The sequence below is a fragment of the Phyllobates terribilis genome, unplaced genomic scaffold (genome assembly GCF_046119375.1).
Source record: "Phyllobates terribilis strain yellow unplaced genomic scaffold, ASM4611937v1 Scaffold_12__6_contigs__length_324123572, whole genome shotgun sequence".
Classification (NCBI taxonomy): domain Eukaryota; kingdom Metazoa; phylum Chordata; class Amphibia; order Anura; family Dendrobatidae; genus Phyllobates; species Phyllobates terribilis.
This window is the reverse complement of record NW_027362772.1, coordinates 145,358,422-145,374,098: the sequence shown is the minus strand read 5'-3', so window position 1 is coordinate 145,374,098 and position 15,677 is coordinate 145,358,422. Positions and strand designations below refer to the sequence as shown.

Below are 15,677 nucleotides of genomic sequence, written 5' to 3'. Positions count from 1 at the left end.
AGTTTGTCACCTAAGCATATTAGCTTCAGCACAGCCTGTTGCTGCTTGGCCGAGGCAGTGCTGCAGTGCTTCCAGCCTGATGTGGTCATTTTGCAGATGGAGGCTGAAGAGCAGGATGAGGTGCAGGAGCTGTATACTGTGGGGGCAACCATTATTTACCCAGGGCCTGCGATCCTTGGCATTGAGAGGACGTGTTCCGTCCCAAGGTCTGACTGGTTCCCGGCTTCCACTATGTTAACCCAATGTGCCGTCAGCGAGATGCACCGTCCCTGTCCACAAGCACTTATCCACATGTCCGTAGTTAGGTGGACTTTCCCGGTAACTGAGTTGTTGAGGGCACAACGAATGTTTTGGGACACGTGCTTATGTAATGCAGGGACGGCACACGGGGAGAAATAGTGGCGGCTTGGGATTGAGTACCGAGGGACAGCCACCATCAAGTTGCGGAATGCTTCTGTCTCCACAAACCTAGAAGGCAACATTTTGAGCGCAAGCAGTCGCGAAATGTGTGAATTTTGAAGTGTGGCCTGTGGGGCGTTTGCTGCTTATTTGCGTTTGCATTCCAAGGACTGGGGTATAGACAAATGAACGCTACGCTGAGACAAGGACGTGGACGTGCTTCCTGATGTTGCTACTTGAGAGTGTGCAATGACAGGGGCAGGGCAGGAGGCATCTTCGCATGCACCATGGACAGGGGCAGGAAGATAAGGACTGGAAGGAATTGTGTCACAGGGATCATCTCCCTCATCAAACCCCCCGCCACCCCTCCATCTCCATGCAGGATAAAGAATGCTGTGTATTATTGTGTCCTTGTGAAGGAAAAGCCTGTGGTTGTGTATGCATAGAAGTGTGCTGCTAAGAGATCTAATCTATGCTGAATTATGCTACTGAAGAGACTGTAATACTGTGCCTTGTGAAGAAACTACTGTATTGTTACTGGAGCCGGTTGCTCAAGAAACTCAGACTGTACGGTAATGAAGATTGTTGCTGTAATATCCCTGAATTGCACTGGCCGTGCTTCAGATTAAATTCCACTGTTAAACTGTTAAAAAAGACTCTTGTCAGATGTGTCTGGTCAGCAATTGAATCTATTGTGTGCCTGAGAGAAGCTGCAGCCGATGGTCGCCCTGAGTAATGGTTCCCCCGGGATTCCAATGAACTCATGAAACCCGTCTCGCCCTATCTGAACCCAGCGGCGTGCGTGTAACAATTGGTCAAACTGAAAGGCATAACCAGACTCTCAAAATGCCCTTCAGGGGTATTGAACGCTGTTTTCCACTCGTCTTCTTCTCTGATTCTAACCAGATTGTAGGCTTCCCTTAAATCCAACTTGGAGAATATCTTAGCTCCTAAAACCTGGCTGAACAAATCAGGAATCAGAGGAAGAGGGTATGGATCAAAGATGGTATTTGATTTAATTCCCGGAAATCTAAACAGGGACGTAGACCGCTATCTATCTTTTTTCTTCACAAAGAAGAACCCTGCCGCCACGGGCGAAGATGAGGGTCTGATATGTCCCTTCTCCAGACTTTCCACAATGAAATCCTTCATGGCTTGTCTCTCAGGGTCAGAAAAATTATACAGTCTGGACTTCGGTAGTTTAGCTCCGGGGTTCAGGTTAATAGGACAGTCATATGCACTATGATGAGGCAAATCCTGACACCCCTTCTCAGAAAAAACGTCCTCAAAACCAGACAGAAAAACAGGTAATATTTCCGTAGAGACAATAGCAAGGGAAATATCTAAACAGTTCTCATGGCAGTAATCTCCCCATTCAATAATCTCCCCGGTTTGCCAATCCACCAACGGATTATGCTTAACAAGCCAAGTAATACCCAAAACAATAGGTGTGGGAAGATTGTCAGGAACATAGCAAGCGATGATTTCACAGTGAACTGACCCCACCCTCAGTTTTACATTATGTGCAATCTGAGTAAATGGTTTCTGTGCAAGCGGCGCCGAGTCAATGGCAAAGATGGGAATAGGTTTAGCTAAAACACAGCAAGCAAGACCATGAGTTTTCACAAACTCAGCATCAATCATGCTGACCCTGGCTCCACTGTCAACAAACACAGAATTTTTTTCGTTTTTACTCTCTAGCACCACCTCTGCTGTCAGGACAAAGTGGGAACTGCAGTTTGGCCACAAATACACCCCTTGTTTATCCAACTCCAGACTACCAAGAGTTAAACGAGTCTCCTTTTGTTTAGAAATTGAAGGACAGGTCCCAACAAAGTGTCCCTTTTTCCCACAAAAAAAACATATGCCTCTGAATCTCCGGGGAGATGTATGATGTTGAGACACCCCCTAACTGCATAGGTTCCTCCACCTCCCCAAGTACTGGTTCACCCCCAGACTGCTCCCTCGGCAAACGTACACAACCCTGACAAGAAGGCCCCGGAAAAGAAGGTTGCACCCGTCTATCCCGAAGGCGCCTATCCAGATGTATGGCCAAAGACATGGCAGCCTCCAAGGACTGAGGGGTTTCATATACAGCCAAGGCATCTTTCAAACTTTCAGTAAGCCCCTCACAAAATTGACTTTTAAGGGCTGAGTCATTCCATTTGTAATCCGTTGCCCATCTACGGAATTCCGAACTGTACGTTTCCACTGACCGAATCCCCTGCTGAAGGCGACGTAGCTTAGACTCAGCCAAGGCGACTCAGTCAGGCTCATCATAGATGAGGGCAAGAGCTCCAAAAAAACCCTCTACAGACTGGAGACAAACTGAGTCCTGCGGTAATGAAAACGCCCATGACTAAGGATTGCCCTGCAGTAGAGAGATCATAATACCTACCCGTTGCTCCTCATTGCCGGAGGAGTAGGGACGATGTTTGAAGTACAATTTGCATGCCTCCTTACACACAAAAAACTTGTCCCTGCCTCCTGAAAACCTGTCCGGGAGGGCAACCTTGGGTTCAGACTGGACATGTCTACAAGCAGAAACCCCTTCATTGTCAGCCTGTAACTGGTGATACTGCTGCTGTACCTCACAGCTGAGGTCATTCACCTCCAGAGACAGACAGCGGAAATGCTCTGCGAGCTCTGCCACTGATTCCATACTAAAGGGAGTAATGAAAAAAAAGGTGCACGCCCAAAAACACACATAGAAAAAAAAAACAAAATGTCAATCTAGTGTCGTTTTTTTTTTTCCCCAAAACGTGCTCGGCAGGTTATAATGTCACGCCAGGTGTGAGTGCAACACAGAGAGTCACGCCAGGCGTGAGTGCAACACAGAGGGGAAAGGGAGCCCAGACACTAGGGAAAGGGGGAAGAGATGACCTACAGTGCCTACAAGTAGTATTCAACCCCCTGCAGATTTAGCTGGTTGACACATGCGGAATTAACTTGGCATTGTGACATTTGTACTGTAGATCAGCCTGGAAGTGGGAAATGCACTGCAGCAAATTTTTTTTTTTTTTTTTTTTTTTAAACGTAAAAAGTTAATTCAGAGTGTCATTTATTATTCAACCCCTCAAACCACAAGAATTCTGTTTGGTCCCCCTAAAGTATTAAGAAGTAGTTCAGGCACCAAGAATAATGAGCTTCACATGTGTGGATTAAAGATCTCTTTTGCCAGCCTTTTCTGACTATTTAAGACCCTCCCCAAACTTGTGAACAGCACTCAGACACGGTCAACATGGGAAAGACAAAGGAGCATTCCAAGGCCATCAGAGACAAGATCGTGGAGGGTCACAAGGCTGGCAAGGGGTACAAAACCCTTTCCAAGGAGTTGGGCCTACCTGTCTCCACTGTTGGGAGCATCATCCGTAAGTGGAAGGCTTATGGAACTACTGTTAGCCTTCCACGGCCAGGACAGCCTTTGAAAGTGTCCTCCCGTGCCGAGGCCAGGCTTGTCCGAAGAGTCAAGGCTAACCCAAGGACAACAAGGAAGGAGCTCCGGGAAGATCTCATGGCAGTGGGGACATTGGTTTCAGTCAATACCATAAGTAACGTACTCCACCGCAATGGTCTCCGTTCCAGACGAGCCCGTAAGGTACCTTTACTTTCAAAGCGTCATGTCAAGGCTCGTCTACAGTTTGCTCATGATCACTTGGAGGACTCTGAGACAGACTGGTTCAAGGTTCTATGGTCTGATGAGACCAAGATCGAGATCTTTGGTGCCAACCACACACGTGACGTTTGGAGACTGGATGGCACTGCATACGACCCCAAGAATACCATCCCTACAGTCAAGCATGGTGGTGGCAGCATCATGATGTGGGGCTGTTTCTCTGCCAAGGGGCCTGGCCATCTGGTCCGCATCCATGGGAAGATGGATAGCACGGCCTACCTGGAGATTTTGGCCAAGAACCTCCGCTCCTCCATCAAGAATCTTAAGATGGGTCGTAATTTCATCTTCCAACAAGACAACGACCCAAAGCACACAGCCAAGAAAACCTAGGCCTGGTTCAATAGGGAAAAAGTCAAGGTGTTGGAGTGGCCTAGTCAGTCTCCTGACCTTAACCCAATTGAAAACTTGTGGAAGGAGCTCAAGAATAAAGTCCACATGAGACACCCAAAGAACCTAGATAACTTGGAGAAGATCGGCATGGAGGAGTGGGCCAAGATAACTCCACAGACCTGTGCCGGCCTGATCAGGTCTTATAAAAGACGATTATTAGCTGTAATTGCAAACAAGGGTTATTCCACACTTTTATGTTTAAAATTTAATAAAATTCAACTGAGCAACATAACTTTTTGGTTTGTAAGATTTATGCTTCTGTTCATAAAACCTACTCTCGTTTGCAGTTTGAAGGCTCTAACTTATTTGCATCTTATCAAACCAGCTAAATCTGCAGGGGGTTGAATACTGCTTGTAGGCACTGTACTAATCTGGACTAGCGTCACCCTGTCTCCCCCTAACGTCCCTATACAACCTCCGCAGCTGTCGCCGATCACGTGCCTCGCCCTACTATCCCAGGTATAAGGCTATAGCTGGGGGTGGAAGGGGATGAGCACTAGTCAACCTCTGCTAGCACTCTATAGACAAAAGGGGAAGACAACACAGGGGAACAACAACTCAGCTTTAAAAGAACTCCAACAGGGCACACGGCCTCAAGACTCCAGAGAGGAAGTGATGCTGCTTCAGCCAAGTTCCAAGTAGAAATGAGTATAACCTGCGATGCCCACCTAGACACATAAGGTATATATACACCCAGACGAAAGGGAGGTAGTCGCTGGGTCCTAAACACAGCCTCCTATCTAGGCAGCTGTCTGCATTGCCAAATGTGGAGATCTCCTGTGTAGCACCCCAGAGGGTCTGGTTGCCACAGTGGTAGTAATGCCATGTCTGAGAGAAAACAGGGGTTTCCTGGTCAGGAAACACAGTACATGCAACACATCCTGGCTCCAGACCAGAAAGGGGAGGATCCTGCCCTTTATAACTGGGTCTGGAGGCGGGGTTAGGAGAGTCTAGTGTCAGGAGTCGAGTTGTGGACACCAAGGAGTGAGGAGCTGAGGACTGGACCTGGAGATAGCTCGTCCTAGCCAGAGTCTACAGAAAACCGGACACCGGAGTCCGAGGCAGTGGGGGATTCCAGACCCAGCACCAGATACCATAGGGCAGGAGATTGCAGGTCTCCTGGCCCCCATCAGACGCCCGGAGGCTCAGCAGCACCGAGGGACCAGTACCGCCACAGAGGAGCGAGGAATCCACAAGGCCCGAGTTGCCAGCCATACGGGTGAGCATAGCACGTTACACTCAGGGACGTGGGCTACAACACAGCTATAAGCAGGATAGCCAAAGAGCATAGTAAGAACGGCAGGCCTACAACTCCACCTGGCCAGGAGGACTCTATGCTTGCTCCCAGACCGACTGGACCCTTATTACTAGTCAGTACTCCCGTTGGGGCTTGTATAATTGCCACCAGTAAAAGCCCTGGAACTTTACCACGTTGACTCCGTGTGATTACTGACTACCTGCACCATAACCACCATCATCTACACACGCTGCCCTGAAGCTACACTCTTCCTGTGGGGAGTTACACTGCCTTATCTGCTATACCACCAGCTTCAGAGGACTGTTCCGCAGCGGTGGTTCCTATTGACCGCATTCCACAGGTAGCGTAGTCGGACATTAACACTTATACCCAAATACTACCCCTTTGGTTTGACCACCTGGGTCACGGACCGGGTCACAGCCACTGTGACTACAACCCCCAGCATCTACCGGCCCGGCTCCGGGTACCCCACGGCCCAGGGGGCGCGTCACCTGCAACCAACTGCAGGACGACTGTCTGTCACATCTGACACACCCGTGACACTATATGAGGCCCATTATACTGTATGGATCACTGTGTGGGGCCAATTATACTGTATAGAGGAGTGTGTGGGGCCCATTATACTGCATGGAGGACTATGTGGGGCCATTATTCTGTATGGAGGACTATGTGGGGCCCATTATGCTGTATGGAGGACTATGCGGGGCCCATTATACTGTTAATAGATATCAAGGTTGGCCTGCGACTTTGTCCAGGTTTTTTAATTTGGCCCTCTCTGTATTTGAGTTTAAAATCCCTGTATTAGAGTGAGGTGAGTAACAAATGTGCTCCTTAACCTGCACAGTGTCAATGGTGTAAGAAACCTCTCTTGCAAAAGGACTAAAATCCAGAAACTAGCCAATCATAAAAGCAGTCTTTATTTAATTTTTGATAATGTCGGGAAATTAATCTTTTAGCGCATAAATAGAACTGTGAAAGCAACCATTTAGGTCTGAATTATTTTTAGGATAGTTTTTATTTTCTTCTTTTTTAATATGTCCATGAAATACATGTTAAAAGAGAAGACGACTGTGCAGTTTTCCTTCTCTCATTATTCAGATCAATATGCACATTGACCTTTCTGTTGAATGAAACAAGCGCCAGTCCATGCACCAGCAAATTCATTAATGAGCTCTCAGCAATGCAAGCTAATGTCTATCTCTATTACTCTGTTTCCTATATTATCTAGTTTGTATTTCTTACCATGTAGCAAGTAAATGAGGAGGACTGCAGTCCGACACTTAAAGTTAGCCTATAAGTAGACGGTGGGAAGTCCCTCAACTCCAGTCACTTCCAAGCCTGCTTAAGAAAGGCTCAGCCTCATAGGGGACAGGGATGGAGAGGTGATTGGCTGGAGGCCTAGGGAAGAGCACTGATTGGATCAAAGGATTGAGTCACCTCAGTGGTGATTTAATTTTATTCTCTGAAATTCCCACATGTGAAGCTGGAGAAGTGAAGCAAAGAGACTCGTAGTCATATAGCCGGCTGCCTGTCGGGAAAAGGAACACTTCATGTTATCCAAAAAAATAAAAATAAAGGGGCTTTTTATTTATCTAAGGTGGCCGAACAAATGAGGAACTTTCACAAGCATTTATCAAGCTGCAGGACATTGCTGAATTAAAGAGATCATCTGAAACTCTCAAGTAGGACATTATATCAGCACAAGAAGTCAACAATGCGAAGGTCCTCAGCGATTCCAGGTAAGATCCTCCATTCTTTAGATGACAGACTACTTGTAGCTGGTAGTGATGATTTTGCTGGGCTCAGTCATACAGAGGTAAGTTAAGGAGAGGCCAGGACGCAGGGATTAGAAGAAAGAGAGACAGGCTTAAGGGAAACAGACAAAATCACTTGAGCCTTATTGAAGAGGTGAGAGTAAAAACACAACAGAGACAGGATGGGAACTGAGACACATAAGAAGAAAAACTGAGAAATAAAGGCGGCATCCCTTTCATAAAATGTCCAGGAATTGAATGCAGTTTATATAGGAAGATACATTGTGTGTAAATAATAGACTCTGTTATATACATTGTGTATAAATAATAGAATCTATGTTATATACATTGTGTATAAATAATAGAATCTATGCTATATACATTGTGTATAAATAATAGAATCTATGTTATATACATTGTGTATAAATAATAGACTATGCTATATACATTGTGTATAAATAATAGACTATGCTATATACATTGTGTATAAATAATAGACTATGCTATATACATTGTGTATAAATAATAGACTCTATGTTATATACATTGTGTATAAATAATAGACTCTATGTTATATACATTGTGTATAAATAATAGAATCTGTGTTATATACATTGTGTATAAATAATAGACTCTATGTTATATACATTGTGTATAAATAATAGAATCTGTGTTATATACATTGTGTATAAATAATAGACTCTATGTTATATACATTGTGTATAAATAATAGACTCTATGTTATATACATTGTGTATAAATAATAGAATCTATGCTATATACATTGTGTATAAATAATAGAATCTATGCTATATACATTGTGTATAAATAATAGACTATGCTATATACATTGTGTATAAATAATAGACTCTATGTTATATACATTGTGTATAAATAATAGACTCTATGTTATATACATTGTGTATAAATAATAGAATCTATGCTATATACATTGTGTATAAATAATAGAATCTATGTTATATACATTGTGTATAAATAATAGACTCTATGCTATATACATTGTGTATAAATAATAGACTCTATGTTATATACATTGTGTATAAATAATAGACTATGTTATATACATTGTGTATAAATAATAGACTCTATGTTATATACATTGTGTATAAATAATAGACTATGTTATATACATTGTGTATAAATAATAGACTCTATGTTATATACATTGTGTATAAATAATAGACTCTATGCTATATACATTGTGTATAAATAACACGCTCAGTTCTGTACTTTACTGCAATTCTGATCACATTGGCTGCAGTTATTAAAAATCCTAAACCGGTGACCACTTGTTACTTTAATAAATCTGCTACTTCACTATTACTATGGTTCTATAGTTTACAACTGAACAGCCTGCAGGCTATGAGAATGTATCTCCATGCATGCTGCCTTGTTATACAGAAGGACTATAGTATTAACCTTTGATGTGCAATGAACGTTCTCAATACTCGGTGATTATTTTTTAATATTTTTTAATATTAACTATTTGTAAATCTATTCAAAATGCACCGCACCATATAATGCACTGGCTATATTAACCAATGTTACGTAAATGTATTTTTTTTATAGGCTAAACATCATGCCTTGTATCATCCATTTCACATACTGAACATCTTCTTAAAATTTGCAATAACTAGATACCGTGGATTGCAAAAGTATTCACCCACTTGACTTTTTACCTATTTTGTTACATTACAACCTGTGCTTAAATATTGTTGCAATCTAATTTATGTGTGATGCATCAGCACTAAATAGTCTAAGTTGGTGAAGTGAAGTGAGAAAAATATAGATATAGTGAAGTGAAGTGATAAAAATATAGGTATAAATTAAATTTATGGGATCAAATAATTAAAAATTGTCATGTGCATATGTATTCACCCTTTTTGCTATGAAGCCTTAAAAAATTCTGGTGCAAGCAATTACCTTCATAAGTCCCATGCTTAGTGACAGGACGTCCACCTGTGTGCAATTTAAGTGTCACATGTCTGTCAGTATATACACTTTACCTTTTCTGAAAGGCCACAGAGGCTGCAACACCATTAAGCAAGAGGCACCACTAACCAAACACCATGAAGACCAAGGAGATCTCCAAACAACACCATGAAGATCAAGGAGATCTCCAAACAACACCATGAAGACCAAGGAGATCTCCAAACAACACCATGAAGATCAAGGAGATCTCCAAACAACACCATGAAGACCAAGAAGAATTCCAAACAAGTCAGGGACAAAGTTGTTGAGAAGTACAAGTCAGGGTTAAACTATAAAAAAATTCCTATATCAGATGGGAAAGAACATGGTACCACAACAAATCTGCCAAGAGGGGGCACCCACCAAAGCTCTCAGACCGGGCAATGAGGGCATTAATCAGAGAGGCAGCATAGAGACCCAAGGTAACCCTGAAGGAGCTGCAGAGTTCTCAAGCAGAGACTGGAGTATCTGTCCATACAACCACAATAAGCCGTACACTCCATAGAGGTGGCCTTTATTGAAGAGTGAGCAGAAAAAAGCCTTTACTCACACACAAAAATTATAAGGCTTGTTTTGAGTTTGCCAAAAGACATGTGGGAGACTGCCCAAATATATGGAGGAAGGTGCTGTGGTCAGGTGAGACCAAAATTAAACTTTTTGGCCACCAAGGTAAATGTTATGTCTGGCACTAAACCGACACAGCTCATCACTCCAGGAACTCCATCCCCACAGTGAAACATGGTGGTGGCAGCATCATACTGTGGGGATGTTTTTCAGAGCAGGGACAGGGAAAAAGGTCAGAGTTGAGGGGAAGATGTATGGTGCAAAATTCAGGGATATTCTTGAAAAAAAAACTTGTTTCAGTCTGTCAGTGATTTGTGACTGGGGCAGAGGGTCTCCTTCCAACAAGACAATGACCCAAAGCATACTGCTAAAGCAGCACTCTAGTGGGGAAATGTGTAAATGTTTTGGAGTGGTCTAGTCAAAGCCCAGACCTTAATCCAATGGAGAATCTGTGGTCAGACTTAAAGATTGCTGTTCACTAGAGGAAACCATCTAACCTGAAAGAGCTGGAGCAGTTTTGACTTGAGGAATGGGCAAAAATCCCAGCGCCAAGATGTGGAAAGCTCATAGAGACTTATTCAAAGCGACTTGCAGCTGTAATTGCCGCAAAAGGAGGCTCTACAAAGTACTGACTTTAGGGGGATGAATAGTTATGCACACTGAAGTTTTCAGTTATTTTGTCCTATTTGCTGTTTGCTTCACAATAAAAAGAAACCAAATGTTCACAGTGGTAGGCATGTTCCTTTCATGAACTGATGTAAACTCTAAAAAAAGCAGTGAAATTCCAGGTTGTGAGGTAGCAAAACACGAAAAATGCCAAGGATGGTGAATACTTTTGCAAGCCAATGTACATCTTTTAGAGAGTTTTGCGGTCATTGGCAAATTCTTGAAAGGCTGAAAATGAAATGAAGAATCAAATTTAACAAATCTGGAAATCCTTTATTGTTTGCGTATCATGTGCTGAACAGGTTTGGCATTAAACAGTTAACAAGCACGATTATGAGGCTAAATTCTGTCAATGAATTCATGAAATGTTCCAATTAATCTGTGATTTTCCCTTTGTATCTAAAATGAATCCATAGCAGGAAATTAAAATCTATTTGGGAACATTTCTAATCAGTGTTTAGTACAAAACAAGTCAACAGAGGTGACCACTGATTACCTGTATGATAGGAAAGACAGTAATGTATTCATGGGGTATATCACATTATATACTGTATAATGATTGAAACATTAGTACAGTATAATAATAGTATTATTACTTAGCACCAACATATTGCAGAGTTACCATGCATTGCTTGCATTCTAAAAATAGGGAAACTATCAGGTCACACAGAAAAGGGAAGAATTCAGTATCCAATAGCAAATAAATTGAAGATGACCCCCCAGAAATAATGTTCTGATAAAAATATACTCAATACTTACATTTGAGGATGAAATGGTGCCTCATTATTAGTATCTCTGTAAAATGTTCATTTTATGGTCATATATGTTCTAGTGTTCCTATGAAAGGATGAAGAAAATACATTAAATCAGGGGTGAGCAATTCATTTTCCCAAGGGGCTGCGTGAGAGACTGAGACTGTTGTGGAGGGTCAAAACGACAGGCTGAAATAAATTCTGCTCAATATTAATATTATAATTAACATATTATTAATTTTTATTAATATTTTATCGCTTAACCCCTTCACGACTGATGACGCACATGTACGTCATCGGCCGTGTCCTTACCTTTGATGCGGGCTCACACGTTGCGCCCGCATTTTTACCTGCACTTGATGGCTCATTTAATCAGCCATCAAGTGCCCCTAATAGCCGTGGGTGGATCAAAGATCCACCCGTGGCTATTAACCAGTTAATTGCTGCTGTCAATCACTGACAGTGACATTTAACACGCTTATACAGAAAGATCGTCACTGATCCCACCCTTCACACGATCACGGGGTTCCTATGTGTTGTCATGACAGCCGGGGGTGTCTTTAAGACCCCTTGTGCCTGTCATCACCATCCTTCTGTAAAAGCCGGCCCTCACACAGCAACAGATCCCAATAAATGAGAACGTTACGGGTCTCGGAAAATGGTTGCAAAAACTGAAAAATATTTTTGACAAATTTCACATTTTTTTTTCACCACTTAAATAAAAAACAAAATTATACATGTCTGCTATCTGCGAACTCGTACTGACCTGGAGAATGATATTGGCAGGTCAGTTTTACCATATATTGAACATGGTAAGTAAAGTGTACTTTTTTTTGCAATTTCACCGCACTTAGAATTTTTTTTCTGTTTTCTAGTACACTACATGGAAGAATGAATGGTGTCATTCAAAAGTACCACTCATCCTGCAAATAGCAAGCCCTCATATGGCTATATGGCTGGAAAAATAAAAAAACTTATGGGTCTTGGAAGAAGGGGAGGAAAAAATGAAATATTGCCCATGGGTGAAGGGTTTCATATTGACCAGAATTAGTAGCATTAAAGCACACCTGTCAGCAGGATTGTGCTTAGTAAACCACATACACTGTCAGGTGAGCGCCATTACACTGAGTAAATTGATACCTGTGTTGATGAAATCCATCCTGTGGTTCTTTTATAATCTTTATTTTCAGTTCTGCCATAATGAGATGCTCATGCTACGGGGCAGGAATTTAGAGAGGGGCTGTAACTGGTGCTCTCATTATGTATTCCTATCTCTGGTCTCTGACAGGTCACTGAGCTTTCAGTGACCTGCCTACTATTTTAAATATTGCATTGTAATTTCTCTGCCAATGTGAAATTTACATGTCTGAAATTGGCCGCCTTGGCCCGCGCATGCGCAATAGCATCTTTCAGTTGCCAAGAGATGCTACTACGCATGTGCGGGCGCCATTTTGCTTTTGGAAAAAGAATTTGGGTGCAACAATATGGCGCTGTGCATGTGCAGTAGCATCTCTCGGTTGCCGAGAGATGCTACTGCGCAAGCGCAGGCGGCGGGGGCCATATTGCTGCAGGTAAGTTTCTTTTTCCTGTTGCAAAAAGGCGCACGCGCATGTGCAGTAGCATCGACAAGCGATAGATGCTGCTGCGCACGCGCGGGCACCATTTTGCTAGAGGAAAAAATTTGCCTGTAGCAATATGGCCACAGCCGCCCGCGCTTGCGCAGTAGAATTTCTTGATTGCCAAGAGATACTACTGCGCATGCACGGCGGCATATTGCTGCACCCAAATTATTTTTCCAAAAGCAAAATGGCACCCGTACATGCACAGTAGCATCTCTTGGCAACCGAAAAATGCTACTGCGCATGCGCGGCCGCTGGCGGCCACTTTGTGACATGTAAATTTCACATTGGCAGAGAAATTACAAAGGCAATATTTAAAATAGTAGGCAGGTGACAGAAAGCACAGTGACCTGTCAGAGGCCAGAGATAGGAATACATAATGAGAGCACCAGTTACAGCCCCTCCCTAAAGTCCCGCCCCAGAGCACGAGCATATCATTATGTCAGCAATGAAAATAAAGATTATAAAAGAACCACTGGACGGATTTCATCAACAAAGTGTAGCATTGGCGTCTCTGCCTCCTGCCCGGCAGAGACGCTGTCCCCCTTACCGCCGCGGTCCTGCTCCGGTGTCTTCCGGCCTCCCTGCAGCTGCTGCTGGTGCAGGCAGCTTTCCTGGCCCTGTGCTTAGGGTGCGCGTGCGCTCCCGCCCTCTTAAAGGGGCCGCGCGCGCCGTCCTAAAAAGTCCACGGCCAATGGCCGGAGGACTTCCCCTATAAAAGGCACCTCCTCCAATATGGAGGTGCCGGTGCAAGGTTGTAGCTTTGTGTGTGATACTCTGCTTCAGCCCTCAGGTCCCGCTGCTAACCTGACTACAGGTCCAGCCCGCCAGCCAGACTACAGGTCCAGCCCGCCAGCCAGACTACAGGTCCAGCCCGCCAGCCAGACTACAAGTCCAGCCCGCCAGCCAGACTACAAGTCCAGCCCGCCAGCCAGACTACAAGTCCAGCCCGCCAGCCAGACTACAAGTCCAGTCCGCCATCCGTACTACTAGTCCAGTCCATCTGCTTGTCTACTCTCCAGCCCGACAGTCTGCCTACTGCCAGTCCGCCAGTCTGTCTATGGGCTCTGCCCGCCTGCTTACCTGAAAGCACCTGCCCGTTACCTGCCGTGCCTGCCAGCCCGCTTACCTAGAAGCACCTGCATTTTACCTGCCGTGCCTACCAGCCAGCCTACATGGAGGCTCCTGTCTGTTACCTGCCGTGCCTGTCAGCCCGCTTACCTAGAAGCACCTGCCTGTTACCTGCCGTGCCTACCAGCCAGCCTACCTGGACCCTCCTGCCTGTTACCTGCCGTGCCTGCCAGTCCGTCTGCCCGGATCACCCGCCAGCCTGCCTGCCGTGCTCGTCTGCTGTACTGGTCAGTCCCTGCCTTCTGACCTGTGGGAGTCACCTGCTCTCATACAAGGTCGGTCCCCAGAGTAGCACTTGGTCCCTCTGCTCGGTCCCACCCTGGTCACGGAGTCGATTGAGCCGCCGTACAACCTTGGTCGGTCCGAGTTGATACCTAGTTACGCCCCTCTGGTCCCCCCTTGCCCCGCAGCACTGAGGTTCCACCATCCGGATCCGTAACACAAAGGTATCATTTTACTCAGTGTAATCCTGCTGACAGGTGCGTTTTAAGTATGTTGCTAACACATGTTATAAAACGGCTTATTGTAACATGTATTTTTAACAGTAGCAGCTATTCAAAACCATGTAAGTTAGTGTTTTTTTTTTTATAAAGATTGCAATCATATTGCTCCTGTTATTCAGCCCTTCTACTTAGATCAACAGCTCCCCCACACATGTATGATCTCCCCATCCTTCACACTATGATGCTCCCACTGTCCCCAACATAATATGATTCAGTATGATCTCACACAGCTTTCTCACACACAGTATAATGCCCCTCAAACACTATGATGCACCCACAGCCCCACAACACTGTATGATATGCACAACAGCCCATTACACAGTATAATGGCATCCACAGCTCTCCAAATAATTTTTGGAAAATTGGGAGGGTAATGAAGGAGGGAAAGGAAATGTAAATAAAAATTAACTTTTATTGATCAGGCTAAAACTTGAAATAAAACATACATCCAATAGAGGATGTATATTGGGCCACTGTCGTAAATAGATACAGACCGCTGTGACCCGCAAGATCCTGAAATGTGTGTGACAGCACTAAATCAAACAGTCCCACAACCAATGTCCCTACAATTGAATGGTTGGGTAATATATATCCTATCTAAGGATCTCATTCATGCCCATCTTATCCCGTCAAGAAAAATAACTGTGCCGTATATTAAAAGAACATCCTCAATACCGTGGGGAGCTAAGTACAATAAATAATGCCACCATCTATGATCCCCATGTATTAATCAAATCAAACCTATGGAATGCTATAATTTGGAGACACAAACTAAATACCTATGTCTATGTAGTATGAATGGACAACAGGCATTTCATTATCCAGGATCACTGTGATAACAATGCGATCCTGTAGACTAGTTGTGAGAAGATAGTAATTTCACACATGCAAGAGCCAAACTAGCGATTACAGATGGCACCCCATGAATAGATGGGTGAACCACCAGTACATGTGCCGGTAACAAGCCGGCACA

The 15,677-nt window shown here is 43.9% G+C and overlaps 1 long non-coding RNA gene across 1 annotated transcript in view; it reads right to left on the bottom strand.

The window, feature by feature from the left end:
• LOC141173133 (uncharacterized) overlaps positions 1–15,677 on the bottom strand; it is a 313,188-nt gene that overhangs the window by 220,554 nt on the left and 76,957 nt on the right. Inside the window, exon 2 of the long non-coding RNA XR_012252589.1 lies at positions 11,459–11,536. This is a non-coding gene — a long non-coding RNA (uncharacterized lncRNA). The remainder of the gene's footprint in view (positions 1–11,458; positions 11,537–15,677) is intronic.